Here is a 14,703-nt window from a genome sequence, read left to right on the forward strand (position 1 = left end):
GGACCCTTCAGGCCGCAGGCTGATGCTCTATCCACTGAGCCAAACTGGTTAGGGCTAAAGGAACTTTTAATAACCCTTTCTCTCTTGACAATGCTGGAATACAAAGCCTATTTTTTTCTCTGCAAAATTCTGTTTTGGGTTGCATAACATTGGAAAAGCAACTCATGTATGCTTAAAAATGGTTAAAATGGCAAATTATATGTATTTTTACCACAATTCAAAAACATTAATAACGTAATATACCCTAAATCATTGAATTGTACACTTTAATGGGTACATTATAGCGTATGTGAATCACATCTCAATAAAGCTGTTACAAAGATCCTGTTTTGAATGCCAAAACCTGAATTCCTTTTTTTTCTTTGTTGTTCTTGGGTAACAACTCGGCTTCACTTTCGCTCCCATCTTCCAGGCACAGCAAATGGATTGTTTAGGGTCAAAGTCAGGTATAAGGAAAGACAAGAGAAGAAAAGAGCATTAATTTTGGCTTAAAATAAATACTTCCATTAAATACATCTATATATATAAAAGCCTAAGCAACTGAATGAGTCGACCAATCGCTATGACATGCACTGACCACCAGGGGGCAGGCGCTCAATGCAGGAGTTGCCCCCTGGTGGTCAGTGTGCTCCCACAGCAGGGGCGCAGCTCAGCTGACCCAAGGGTGCCAGAAGTGGGGCTCACAGCTGGTGAGTGCAGCTGTGGCAGCAGAGCTTCTCCCGCCTCCTGGGCAGTGTAATTGAGCAGATGCAGGTGCAGCAAGGCCAGGATGAGCGGGGGCAGCGCAAGCTTGGGCTCCTCCCCGGCTGCCTGCCGCTTGGAGCACTACTACATCCCTTGGGGGATGTCAGACTGCGAGTTTCAGATTTGCAAGAGGGCGCAGGCCAGGCTGAGGGACCCCACTGGTGCACGAATCCATGCACTGGGCCTCTAGTACAGCGACTGCCAACCTTTTGGACCTCACAGACCACCAGTGGTCCACGGACCACCAGTTGGTGACTGCTGCTCCAAAGGTTTCCTTAAACCAGCGGTTGCCAACATTTCGGACCTCACAGAACACCAGTGGTCTGCGGACTATCAGCTCACAACCGCTGCTCTAGTATATATATATATATATTCTCCTTTGCTTATTTAAAAAAAAACACCCAGCATTTTATATATTATGCACACTGAATGGCACCTTGCTTTAAAATATATATTTTTTTAATTGATTTTTTACAGAGAGGAAGGGAGAGGGATAGAGAGTTAGAAACATCGATGAAAGAGAAACACCGATCAGCTGCCTCTGCACATCCCCTACTGGGGATGTGCCCGCAACTAAGGTACATGCCCTTGACCGGAATTGAACCTGGGACCCTTGAGTTCGCAGGCCAACACTCTATCCACTGAGCCAAACCAGTTAGGGCAAAAATATATATATATTTTGTTGTTAATATATTTTTATTGATTTCAGAAAGGAAGGGAGAGGGAGAGTGAGAAACATCAACAATGAGAGAGAATTTCTGGCTGCCTCTGCACGCCCCACACTGGGGATCAAGTCCGCAACCTGGGCATGTGCCCTGATGGGAATCGAACTGTGACTTCCTGGTTCATAAGTCAACCTTCAACCACTGACCCATGCTGGTGGGGCCCATCCTGCTTCTCTTACCCTCAGAACCCCCCGCTTCCCCTGGCCTGCCTGTGCAGCCTCTGGAAGATGGTTATTCAGGGGTGCATGTGTCTGGGGGGATGTGTGCAGGTCTGGGGTAGTTGGTCCAGGGGGCAGTCACCTACTCCTTCACGCTCTGAGGCTCAGATTTCATCTGCCCACCGCCCTCTTTCCCGGTCCAGCTCTGCAGGCACCTGTTTAGCTGAATAAGCAGAGCAGAAGAGAATTAAACAGAAGTGGTTATAGCTGCACCCGCCATTAGTTAGCAGTGGTCCTTGCCTCACTCTATGCCATGGCATCTATGATTATTACTCGGGTTGCCTATTAGAGCTGAAAAGTGTTTAGATGGGAGGGGGTGGGGGGAGGTGTGCCTTTCAGAGGAGGAATATGGATACTGGATCGCAGGGGTTGCCACCACCACTCGGAGCTTGCAAACCAGGGTGTTGTTGAATTAGGAAATAGCGGTTTGGGGGATTTCAAAGGTGAATGGAGGTGAGGGGCCCCCGGATTAACCTACTAGGTTCAGAATCTCGTGCCTTTCCCCTGTAGTTCCCTCCCCCTGCTCCGGGCAGCAGCTCCGTGCTTTGCATAAAGGTCAGCAAAGGGGTCACCCTCCTGATGATTCCCTTCCACGCGGCAGGAGGAGGAAGCCGGGCTCCCTTCTCCGCCACGAAGCCGCTGCACAATCCTGACTGACAGCTGCACTTCCCTCCCGGGAGCCGCAGAGCTTCGGGGGTTGCCATGGTCCATGGGAGTGAAATGCTGGCCGCCCTCTGCTGCACCGGCCCGGCGCGGGCTGCGGCTGTCACCCCTCGGGGCGCCCTCCAAGGCTTTGAAAAGCGCTCCCTGCGGGGAGGAGGGGCCGGGACCTTCACCGGGGCTCCGGTCCAGGCGGCCGGGGCGAATCAAAGGGGCCTTTCTCCAGCCGGAGGGGACGGGGGGGGGGGGGGGGCTGGGCTCGTTTCAAGGGACTGTCCGCCCTCGGGCTTCCCTGGCTGCGGGCAGCGCCTGCCAGCCGTTCCCCGGGGCGTCCTCACCCTCATCTTTCCCGGAGGGAGACGGGATGCTCCCTCCTCGGAGCAGGATGAGCGCACCTTCTCCTCGATGCTTTCAAAGGATTTCTCGCCGGTGGTGGGGGAGGGTCGGGGAGGAGAGGGAGGGGGAGGGGGAGGGGGAAGCCGAGCCGCCAAGGAACCGGCTGCGGTCCGGGCTGGATGGGGCGTGGGGTGCGGCGCGGAACTGACATGCCGAGCAGCGCGGGCGCAGGCCCCTCGGGGTCCTTGGCGCCCTCCTCCCGCCCCGGGGCCGTGGGTCGCGGCGGGTGCAGACAAAGCGGCGGGGGCCGCGGGGCCGGGGCGCGGGGCGGCCGAGGGCGGGGCGCGCGGGGGAGGAGCCGCCTGGCGTCTGGTGCAGGCGGCGCGTCACGCTCGCCCCGCCCCTCCCCTCCCCGCCCCGCCCCGCCCCGCCCCGCCCCGCGCCGACGAGCCGGGAGGCGGGAGGCAGCGGCGGCTGCTGCTGCTGCGGCTGCGGAGGTGCAGGTGGCGGCGACTGGCGGCGAGAGAGGCGGCGGCCGGCGGTGAGTGGGGCCCGGTCCCTTCCCCGTCCCTCCTCCCCTCGCCCCGCCGGCCTCGTCCCGCGTCTTGAGGGGCCCGGGAGCTCCGAGGGCGGGGCCGGCCCTGGAGGCCCGCGGTCCCGGGGTGCGTCCCGGGAGAGGCTGACCGAGGCCGGCCCCGTGGCGCCGAGCCCGCCTTCCTCCCTCCGCCGCCTCAAGATGGAGCTGGGACTCCGCGCCCTGCGCCGCCCCGGGCGCCCCTCTCCTCTCCCCTGCGCTCGGCCCTGGGGTGGGGGTGGGGGTCAGGGCCCGGCCGGACCTGTTGCCCCCGGGCGCCGCCGCCGGGTCGCCCGAGCCTCCTCAGCCCTCGGGCCCGGTGCCCGCGAGCCGGACGGAGGGCACCGTGGCCGTGGCCTCCGGGGCGGGCGCCGGCCGGCGGGACAGCCCGGCCTGGCTGCGGTGGCTCTTGCCCCGTCCCGTCCCCCCCCTGTTCCCCGTCCCCCGGCCCCCCGGGTGGGACTGTGGTTCTTGGAGACGGTGGTTGGGAAGCGGGACCAGGGTTTCCGGATCGCACCGCGGCTCCGGCACCCGAACCTTGTGCCTGGGCGCGGACTGGCCGGAAGGCAGATGACACTTGTTTCCAGGTTATTTCAAAGGCCGAGCCTTCCGTGCCCCCTCGCGGGCTCCAGACACCGGATCTGAATTCGGGGACGAGCCCCGGACCCGGCTGCTCCTCCGCGCGCGTGGCCTTTCCCTGCGGCCGGGCCCCCCTCCCTCCGCGGCCCCACCTCCCGCAGGGAGAAATGACACGTTAAATCCGCAGTCTTTTGAGATGTCTGTTTTTAGCAAAACTTGGGCACCAATTACCGTATTTTTTTTTTTTTTTAAAAGAAGAGGGTGGAAAAAATTCTGCAATTTTATTTTTTTGGATTCAGCAGCCTTGCCTGCCCGTTTCGGTGAGGACGGTGTCCGTCAGGGGTCCCGTTGCTGCCGCTGTGACAGGTTATGAGTCTGGTTGGTGTTGCCCTGTTATTATCGTCATTCCTGTTGTTTATAGTGTCCACAAGTCCAGACACCAAAGCCTTTGACTTTTTGGCTTTTAATTTTTTTTTTTTTTCAATTACAGTTGACATTCAGAATCCTAGTGTTTGACTTTGGCTTTAATGATAACCTATTGCAAGAATCCTCAGGTACATTGCTCCCAGCCGTGGGGCATTTTCATCCCCTGAAAATAATCATTACGTTTATTGAGGGCTTCTTGGGGTGAGGCTCGGGGCAAGCCTTTTGTATGGTTTATCTCAATCAATCTAACCCAAGGAGGGTGCTCTGTGTCCCGATTCCCCCTTTTAAAGAGGAGGCTGAGGAAGGTTAATTACCTTGCCCGGGTTCACACAGCTAATAAGTAGCTAAGAAGTGGTGGTGTCCGGATTTGAGCGCAGGTATTCCGACTCCAGGTGCTTAATAAGTAAATGAGTATGGTGAATCTCTAGCAAGGAGCGAGTCTAGCCTCGAGTAACTCTTGGTTGGCGAAGGGCTGGTGCTGAGTTTTTAAGGTTCAGAGAAAAAAGTGCATCTTAGGTTTCCCCCTAGACCTGGTTCAAAGGAGTAAAAAAAAAAAACAAACGCACAAGACTAAAACTGGGTGGAAACCTGCAGGTATTCCGTCTGAAGAGAAAAGATCACCACCACCTTCTCTGCTTTTTTAACAATTGCTTAAGCTCCTACCTGTGGCTAAGCACAACATAAGCCCATCTGGTTTCTGTACTTTATAAATTTAGAATTTGGTGCCCTTATTTGTAGTTAACTTTTTTTTTTTTTTTTTTACCCAGTATTTGATACTGAGTCTGTTGCATCCCATGTGACCCATAAATGCATGTGAACTTAACTTCAGTCATGTTTGACTCTTGCTTTTTAAGTATTGTCTTTGTTGGTATTCTAGGCTTAGTGGATGGCGTGTAAGAGATGAATTGGGCCTCGTATACTCCATACAAAGAGAGACATCTTTGAATTCATCACATGTTGGCTGCCTGAAGTTCTTCATTTGCAGATATAGTTCTGGTCTTGTGTGTGTGTGTGTGTGTGTGTGTGTGTGTGTGTGTGTGTGGTCCTTGCCCTGTATAAGGTCCTTGCCACCATATATATTTCACTTCATAGCATCCTCTACAGCAGCAGTTCTCAACCTTTCACAGGGGTCGCCTAAATACATCCTGCATATCCGATATTTACATTACGATTCATAACAGTAGCAACATTACAGTTATGAAATAGCAACGAAAATAATTTTATGTTTGGGGGTCACCACAACATGAGGAACTGTATTAAAGGGTCGCAGCATTAGGAAGGTTGAGAACCACTGCTCTACAGGATTTTGCAGAGTCCCATGTGTTCAGTAAATATTTGTTATTTAGTTAATTGAAAATATGAAGTCCATAAGTTTCAAGACTGGTTCTATAGAAGTCAAAGCTAAAGAGAAAAAAACATATCCAGAAGGTGATGTTGTAAAATCACAGAAAAATGGCTTATTATCTATTAACATTAAAAGAAAATCTTATCTGTGTAGTGTTAGCTAAAGTTAACTTCACTGCATATAGCGTCCCATTTTATCCAATTTACCGGCTTCTTTAATCCCTTCCTTGTACAGGAGAGATGGGAGGTAGAGTGTCTTTTTCTCTATGATAAAAGAATGGACAGTGTTATTCCTTGCAAGCCTGTTGTTGTTCTCCTTTACAGTATTTTTTTAAAAATATATATTTTAATTGATTTCAGAGAGGAAGGAAGAGGGAGAGATAGAAACATCAATGATGAGAGAGAACCGTAGATCGACTGCCTCCTGCACACCCCCTACTGGAGATGGAGCCCACAACCCGGGCATGTGCCCCTGACCGGAATCGAACCCAGGACCTTACGGTCAGCAGGCCGATGCTCTATCCACTGAGCCACACAGGCTAGGGTAGCTTTATAGTATTTTTGAAGTGTTGTGATATTCTCCCCAAAGGCAGCTTGAGGGGCTAAGGTTTACCTGTCTGTAAGGTGTCATTAATTCTCTTCCTCAACAGATTTTTTATTGAGCACCTACTGTGTGCCAGATGCCGTTCTGGGAACTGGTGATACAGCAGTGAATAAAACAGACAGAAATCCCTCTTTTCTTTGAACTCCCCCTTCAAGTAGGGGAGGCAGACAATAACCATATTAGCAAAAGTTATAGTGGTGTTACATGGTAAGAAAACAGGGAGGGGGGAATATTAAGTTTTGGGGAGAAAAATTAGGGTAATAGAAGTTTTAGATAGGGTGGTCAGAGGAGACATTGTTGAGAATGTGACTTTTGAGTAGAAATCTGGAGGAAGTGAGGAATATAGATCCAAGAGGGAAGAGCATACTAAGAAGAGGGAACAGCAAGTGCAAAGGTCCTGAGGTGGAGGCGTGGGAGGGGGCAGATAACATCATATTGGTTGTAGTTCTAAATATGTATTTATTAATATAGCGAAAGGTACAGAATCATGCCATGATTTTGATGAAGAGTTTAAGATAGGAAAACTGAGGTTCAAAGAACTTTACTAACTTACTAAAAGGCCATATAGCCAGTGAATACAGAGCTAGAAACTGAACTCGAGATTATGTTATGCTAAGCCTTGCACAGAATATGTTGGCAGTGGAATCTCCAGTACTTGATGTTCAGACTTGCTTTTGGGTGTATGCTTTCTCCTATTTGTGTGCAGGATCTTTGCTCAACCCTGGGAGGCCTTATAACTGATATTTGCACATACATATAGCTTTTTCCTGGAATTGTGCTCCTGGCTACCAAGTCTTCCTTTTTCAGTCTCAAAAGTTTCCTGGTTCAAAAATTTATGTTTAATATAAACCTTCATGTTGGTCTCCTAAATCTTTTTTAAAAAAATATATTTTTATTGATTTCAGAGAGGAAGGGAGAGGGAGAGAGAGAGAGAGAGAGAAACATCAATGATGAGAGAGAATCATTGATTGGCTGCCTCCTGCACGCCTCACACTGGGGATCGAGCCTGCAACCCGGGCATGTGCCCTTGACCAGAAATGAACCCAGGACACTCTTCAGTCCACAGGCCAACACTCTATCCACTGAGCCAAACTGGCTGGGGAGGTCTCCTAAATCTTATTTGGAAAGCAGTGGCAGGATCACCCTGGATATGAAATTATTTTTAAAAACATTTTTATTTAGGGAGGCTTTAAGTTATTATAGCATCTTATATATTTTTAATATGTGTAGTGTATGTTTCCCATGTAGATAGAACTCAAAGAATCCATATGCTTTAAATCAGCATTTGAGCTACAATGCACTTTTAAGGGAAACCATATTGACTGATGGTACTACACAAGAATTTCAAGAGTGACCTCTTCAGATTCCAATCAGGGCAACAGAAGAGGCCCTTTTTTCCTTTTGATAGGTTTGGCAGACTTAACCCACCTTGAATTTGGCTAGGACATCTGGGCTAAAATCCTGGCGTTGGCACCAAGTACCAAGGAATCTTGGCCATAATTAGTAAAGAACTTTTTTTTTTTCCCAATCTCCATCTGGCAGTTCCAGAAGGACAGATTCCACTCACACTAACTCAATGGGTGGGTCCGTTTTTTGACTGTGTTATTGTGGTTCAGCAACAACATCTTGCAAGTTTTCTTTGCAGAATATTAGGAAGGAGGAAGTAGTCCTGTTACAGGATCCCTGCTGGGAACCTTCTCCGTATGTCTTTCCCTGGGGAAACAAACGCATTCTCATCCACCTCTTCTCAGGAATTCGGATGAGATTACAGAGAGACATGTTGCGGCCCTAATGTTTTCTAGAAGCAGAAGGTCTAATCTGCTTTGGATTTGAATTAAGGAGTTTTGATACTTGTACTCTTCTTTGCTTGCTTATGTCTAAGTGTAGCTTGGATTGGATCCCAGTTTGAACTCTGCCCATTTTTAACACTTAAAATTGCCAAGCCCTTGATATACTGTGCCTCCTCGGAAGTTAAGGGCCTAAGAACCAGATGTTCAGGGTCCATACCACCCGGAACCCGGGGTTTGGTGTCTAAAGGACATATAAAAGGAAGGCCACTTGAATGTTTGTTTTCTGATTCTACAAATCCCTAGTCAAGTAGTGCACTGAAATATTTGGCATATTTTTTTCCTCTCTCAGAAAAGATAAGAGGTATTAAGTATCTTTTCCTAAATATCTTGTAATCACATCTTTTGACCTCCTGCATTCTCTCTTTAACTTGACCGGGAATCTAACTCTCAACTCTTTGATGCTTGGGCCGACACTCTAACCATTGAGCACACCGTCCAGGGCACCTCGGCAAAATGATTTCTTATTAGAGATATTATGTCCTAATACCTAAGGCAGTAAGGAACCTATTTTCATTTTTTTCCAGACTATAGAATAAATAAACTTTGAAGGCAGGGTAGTTTGTTTGTTTTTTATCTTTTTTACAGCCTCAGTGAAAGAAAACTTTTATCACTAAGTCTCATACATGGGTGTATCAAATGAAGCCATATTGATAGTTTTTGTTGTAAGGCACATGTGGCTTGGTTAGGTTATTCCATTGAGAATCTAGTATCAGAGTCAAATTTAGATTTTAGTTTTTTAGTGAAGTTATTATTTTTCTTTGAGGTTCTCAGGTTTATTTTTTTCCTTATGTTTTACAATTCAAGTGACCCTTACATTTTCATAACATATACAATTTATCTTATAATATGTGGGTTCAATGCATAAGGCATAAAACACCACAAAAAACACCCACAGAAAAGAACAAATTATTCATAATTCTGTCTAGACTGCAGGGGTCCTCAAACTTTTTAAACAGGGGGCCAGTTCACTGTTCCTCAGACCGTTGGAGGGCCAGACTATAGTTTTAAAAAAAACTATGAACAAATTCCTATGCACACTGCACATATCTTAATTTGAAGTAAAAAAACAAATGTTTTCGGCGGGCCGCATGTGGAGGCCGCCGTAGTTTGAGGACCCCTGGTCTAGAGAAAATCATGTTAGTATTTTAGAATATGTCCTCCCAAATGGTAAGATCTCGTTCTTTTTTATGACCCAGTAGTATTCCATTGCAGAATTTCCTTCCTTTTTAAGGCTGAATAATAATACTCCATTGTGTGCATATACCACATTTTGCTAATCCATTCATCTGTCAGTGCTTCCATGTTTTAGCTATTGTGAATAATGTTATTATGAACATGGGTGTACAAATATCACTTTGAGATACTGCTTTCAATTCTTTTGGGCATATACCCAGAAGTGGAATTGTTGGATCATATGATAATTCTTTTTAATTTATTGAGGAACCGCCATGCTATTTTCCACAGTGATTGTATCATTTTATATTCCCACCAACAGTGTACAAGGGTTCCACTTTCTCAGTATCCCCTGCCAACACTTATTTTCTTTCTTCTTTTTTTATATTTTATTTTATTTTTTAATTGCAGTTATCCTAATGGTTGTGAGCTGGTATTCTTGGTGTAGTTTTTACTTACATTTGAAAAAAATCATTAATGATGTTGAGCATCTTTTCATGTGCTTATTGGGTATTTATATAGCTTTGGAAAAAATGCCCATTTAAGTCTTTTGTCCAGTTTGAAACTGGTTGTTTGTTTTGTTGTTGAGTTTATCCATTCTCTTTCATTTTGTAAAATATATTTTTATTGATTTCATAGAGAAAGGGAGAGGGAGAGAGAGGGATAAAAACATCAATAATGAGAGAGGCATCATTGATCAGCTGCCTCCTGTATGCCCCCTACTGGGGATCAAGCCTTGCAACCCAGGCATGTGCCCTTGACTGGAATCGAACCTGGGACCCTTCAGTTCGAAGGCTGATGCTTTATCCACTGAGCCAAACTGGCTGGGCCATCAATTCTCTTTTAATTCAAATATTCACCAGGCATATATTGAGCACCTACTGTAGGGAAGCACCAGCTCCGATGTTTGGGGATACAAAGTTGAGTAAATCAGGCACTCATCCTGCTCTTGGGGAACCCAGGGCCATTCATGGAAGTGAGGTTAAGAGCAAGAATTCAGTTTTTTGCCCGACAGAAAGCCCAGCTCTGTTACCATATGGAAGACCTTGCATAAACTGCTCAACCTTTTGAAGCTCAGTTTTCTGATCTATAAATTGGGGATGATGGCTACTTCCTATACTCTTTGTGATGATTAAATGAATTTATGTAAAACTGGGTACATGTTAGAACTCTTCTTTTTCCTTCCCTTTAATCCCTGTATTTTCCTGACTTCCCATTACTAAAGGAATGAACACCTTAATTTTTCTTTCATTTAACTTAGAATGGGGAGAAAACCCACTTCTATTACCATGGGAAATGAAAACCATTCTTTCTGCCATGGTTTAGAAAGTTAATTTGAGTAGTAGTGCCTTGCTGTACTGAAGGGCATATTTTATTTTATTTTTTTTAAGTAATATTTTTTATTGATTTCAGAGAGGAAGGGAGAGGGAGAGAGAGAGAAACATCAATTATAAGAGAGAATCATTGATTGGCTGCCTCCTGCATGTCTCCTACTGGGGATCAAGACCAAAATCTGGGCATGTGCCCTTGACCAGAATTGAAACCGGGACGTTTCAGTCCACAGGCCGACTCTCTATCCACTGAGCCAAACCAGCTAGGGCGAGGGCATATTTTACACGAACAGTTGTCACTGAAGAACTTGTAATTTATGAGAAGTTAAATATTCAGCATGGAAAAACAACTCGTGCTCCTCATGTCAGAACTTGTGCCTTGCTAGATTTCAGGCCCTTTAGTATGTTTGTCAATTTTATTTCCCACAGCTTAATGACAGAGGTGTGTGTGTGTGTTGGGTGTCTTTCCAAGGTAGAACCTGCTGTGTGTCTGTGTAGAAGATTATCCAACAGCTAAAAAATAACCAACAATGAAGTTGGGTGTTAAGATTCAAATGAAAACAGTTTCTTTTTGTTGTTGTTTTTTTGTTAATCCTCACACCTGAGGATATTTTTCCATAGATTTTTAGAGAGAGTGGAAGGAAGGGTGAGAGACAGAGAAAGAGAAACATCAATATGAGAGAGACACATCGATTGCCTCTGCATGTGCCCCAACTGGGGCCTGGGATCGTGCCTCCAACCAAGATACCTGCCCTTGACCGGGATTGAGCCCGGGACCCTTCGGTCTCAGGGCTGACACTCTATCCATTGAGCCAAACTGGCCAGGGTCAAATGAAACCGATTTCTAGTTTCCATTTACAGTGTGTAGGGTGGTTGTGTAGAAAGCTATCGTAGGGACTTGTGGGTAAATTTAGCAGAGTGTTATTTTCTCTTGAAATAGCCAGGTATCCTTCTGTAGGTATTGTGAAAATAGAAATGTGGTTATTTTTTCTGTTGGCTCTAAAGACCTATAATCCTAGGGTGGGGGGCCCTCAATAAATGAACATCCCTGAGGGAGGGGGTGGGGACGGGACCTGTAGCAACTCTTAAATTTGCTCATTTGCAAAGTGAAAATAAGAAAAGAAAGCCTTTATAAAGAGAAAAGAACCAACATGGAAGCAATTGACTCTTGTGTGAGTTTTCTTTGTGCCCCTTTCTTGCTCAGAACAAACAGTTGGTACGTGTTTGCTTTTAGTGTGGGCAGATCAGAAACTTTTACTCATCAGCATACTTTATGTAGGTCAGGAGTCTTTCATTTGGAGGTTGGGGTTTAAGTCCTAGGCTGTTTTAAGTAACTGTGACCCTAACAAGTGATTTCACTGTGTATTTATATCTATTGAATCGAACCCGTGACCCTTCAGTACGTGGGCTGATGTTCTAACCACTGAGCACTGGCTAGGGTATGATTTCACTTTTTAGAAGCGTTTTCCTCAGTGGTAAAATGAGGAAGTTGAACTAGATCGCCAAGGTCTCTTCTGAGTCTAAAATTCCATGATGCTATATTAAGTACGTTTGCTCCTTTTTACACATTAGTGTAATTGACTGCTGTCGACCTATTAAGTTCTTCTGGGAGATACTAACCAGGCCTAGTCACTTCAGTCCCTCTTAAGATCCATCTTAAGCTGGTGGTATTAGAGTTACAAAGCCACTAGGTTTTGTAGAAACTTGTGTAAATGAGCAAAATAGCTCCAATTACTCAGCTTTTCATGGCTCCTCCCTACCCCTTTTTCAGTTCTTTTGCAGATGGAAGAACTTTAGGAGGATGCTTATATATATTTTTTAAAAGATATATGTATTTTATTGATTTCAGAGAGGAAGGGAGAGGGAAAGAGAAATAGAAACATCAGTGATGAGAATCACTGATCGGCCACCTCCTGCACGCCCCCCCACTGGGGATCGGGCCTGCAACTCTGGCATGTGCCCCTGACCAGGAATCGAATCTGGAACCCTTCAGTCTGTCTTATCCACTGAGCCAAACCAGCCAGGGCTGGTTTGCTTGTTTTTTTTGCGTAGATCTGTGTAGCAGGAATGAAAATAACTGTTCACTCGGACTGGGGTGTATGAAGATGTTCCTGGTTGCAGGCGTTTGCACCATGGCACAGAGTTCCAAAAACGTGTCTAATGCTCCAGCTCGCTTTGCCTCGACTGGGTTTCTGCCCCCTCCTCCTCCTTTTTAAAAGTGCTGTGGACTTTGAAACTCTGGGTACAGCTTGCATTCTATACTATGTCATACACACTCTAAATTTAGAAAACGTAATTTTCAAGCACCACAGTAATTTTTCAAAGGGTTGGGTCTTATCTATTTATACCTTGTTCTGACTTCATTCAGCAAACATCCTAAGCTTGAGTCTTTACTTACAATTTTTATATTATTTTATTTTATTTTTATTGATTTCAGAGAGGAAGGGAGAAGGAGAGAGAGATAGAAACATCAATGATGAGAGAGAATCATTCACTGGCTGCCTCCTGCACTCCTGCTACTGAGGGTCCAGCCTGAAACCTAGGCATGTGCCCTTGCCTGGAATCGAACCTGGGACCTTTCAGTCCGCAGGCCAAGGCTCTACCCACTGAGCCAGACCGGCTAGGGCTACAATTTTTATTTCTGAGCTTGGCTAGCATGGCTTAATGGTTGAGTGTCAATCTATGAATCAGGAGGTCACCGTTCAATTCCTGGTCAGGGCACATGCCCTGGTTGAGGCCTCAATCCCCAGTGTGGGGTGCGCAGGAGGCAGCCAATCAATGATTCTCTCTCATCATTGATGTTTCTATCTCTCCCTCTCTGGAAAAAAAAAAAAAAAAAAAAAAAAAATATATATATATATATATTTATTTTTATTTTTATTTTTTTTTTACTTCTGACTTCGATAGAAAGATGTGGTAAAGCTTTCTCAGTATCTTATTGTATGATATTCTCAAGCCAGCACTTAAGGTTGGTAGGCCGATTTCATAAATTGCTTTATAAGTTAGAAATTGGAAATACCACTTCTTGTAAGCACCATTTGAATTACGGAGCCAATTAATTTTCTGCCCTTACTCACTTGTGTCAATCCTTTAGTGTCTAAAATGGGCTTTTACATTGTTCTTTGTAAACAACGACTGCACTGTTTGCTTACCTTTCATCTTTTGTACTTTATCCTTGCTGGAGAATGCAGTTTGTGTTTTTTTCATTGTTCAGTTGATTTTAAAGCTGTTTGAGTCTGGCCTATTTAAGAACTTGTATCCTATATTGTGTATGCAATAAATACTTACATATGTAGATAAATATCGGTGGAAATAGGTCTTAGTGGTGCTTTAGCACAATGAGGTGATAGAAGGCTAAGGAAGAGCCAGGGTTCTGCTTCCTGGAGTCTCCCTGACATTTGTTGGCGGGCGTTTCAGTGAGTGCTTTTCTTATGAGTCCAGAGTGATGACAGCAGGAGGGCCTGGATAGATGTGAGCGAATGCTTGGCAGGTTCCCAGGGGTGGAAACCTTTGAGGAAATATCGGTGTTTATGAATATTCTTGACAGTGGAATTAAAAAAGGATAGTTTGCACGGCTTTAATATTCAATAACTCTGGTTCAGTAATGCACCATTTGAAAGGCACACAGATCTGAAATTAATAAGGGATGGCCCCTTGTGAGGGAGGACGGTGAGGGCCATGTTTTTGAAGAATAGACACATGGCTCTTTGGAATTAGTGTAAGTAAATCCTGTAAAACAAGGGAATAAACTAGATGGAGAGATGTGGAACTGAATGGACGTATTGACAAGTGGTGCCATAGTTAAGTTGGTGTCTTTTTACATTGTACCTGTTTCTCTCAGGTCTTCTTTTCCCGTCCTTGAACTGATTGTATTATTTTGTGTCATGCTTTATAATGGCTGGTGAAATGTGTCCATGTAGAGGTACAACAATATAAGTTATTACCAAGCTTGTGGATTAGTGTAAGTTTGTCAAAGGCGGTGCAAAATAACTTGAATGAACAGTGAGAGAGGCCTCAGGCAACTCTCACTCCTTAGGAGGTTCTGTTTCTTTAGCCAGGTGGTCCTTGGAGAATGCTGGTACTTTTCAAGCTACAATAAAGATGCTGCCTTGCTCTAGCCGTTTTGGCTCAGTGGATAG

At 45.7% G+C, this 14,703-nt stretch overlaps 1 protein-coding gene and 1 long non-coding RNA gene across 14 annotated transcripts in view; one reads left to right on the plus strand and one right to left on the minus strand.

Annotated features, from left to right (window-relative positions):
• Nucleotides 1-249: 249 nt before the first annotated feature.
• On the minus strand, nucleotides 250-3,003 carry LOC118678370. 2 transcript variants are annotated; one of them, XR_004974874.1, is made up of 3 exons: nucleotides 2,686-3,003; nucleotides 1,774-1,850; nucleotides 250-405 (listed from the first exon to the last, which is right to left on the minus strand). It is a non-coding gene; the product is annotated as an uncharacterized LOC118678370 (long non-coding RNA). The 2 variants fall into 2 exon arrangements; XR_004974873.1 differs by lacking the exon at nucleotides 1,774-1,850.
• A 121-nt stretch (nucleotides 3,004-3,124) lies between these two features.
• The window catches only part of CLIP1 (CAP-Gly domain containing linker protein 1), an 88,342-nt gene continuing 76,763 nt past the window's right edge, over nucleotides 3,125-14,703 (plus strand). For 11 of the 12 annotated variants that reach the window (XR_004974950.1, XM_036354469.1, XM_036354472.1 and 8 more), the window contains exon 1: nucleotides 3,125-3,224. The gene's annotated coding sequence lies outside the window, so the exon portion shown is untranslated. The remainder of the gene's footprint in view (nucleotides 3,225-14,703) is intronic. The other variant, XM_036354470.1, reaches the window with a different exon arrangement.

Source organism: Myotis myotis, unplaced genomic scaffold (genome assembly GCF_014108235.1).
Source record: "Myotis myotis isolate mMyoMyo1 unplaced genomic scaffold, mMyoMyo1.p scaffold_m19_p_20, whole genome shotgun sequence".
Lineage (NCBI taxonomy): Eukaryota > Metazoa > Chordata > Mammalia > Chiroptera > Vespertilionidae > Myotis > Myotis myotis.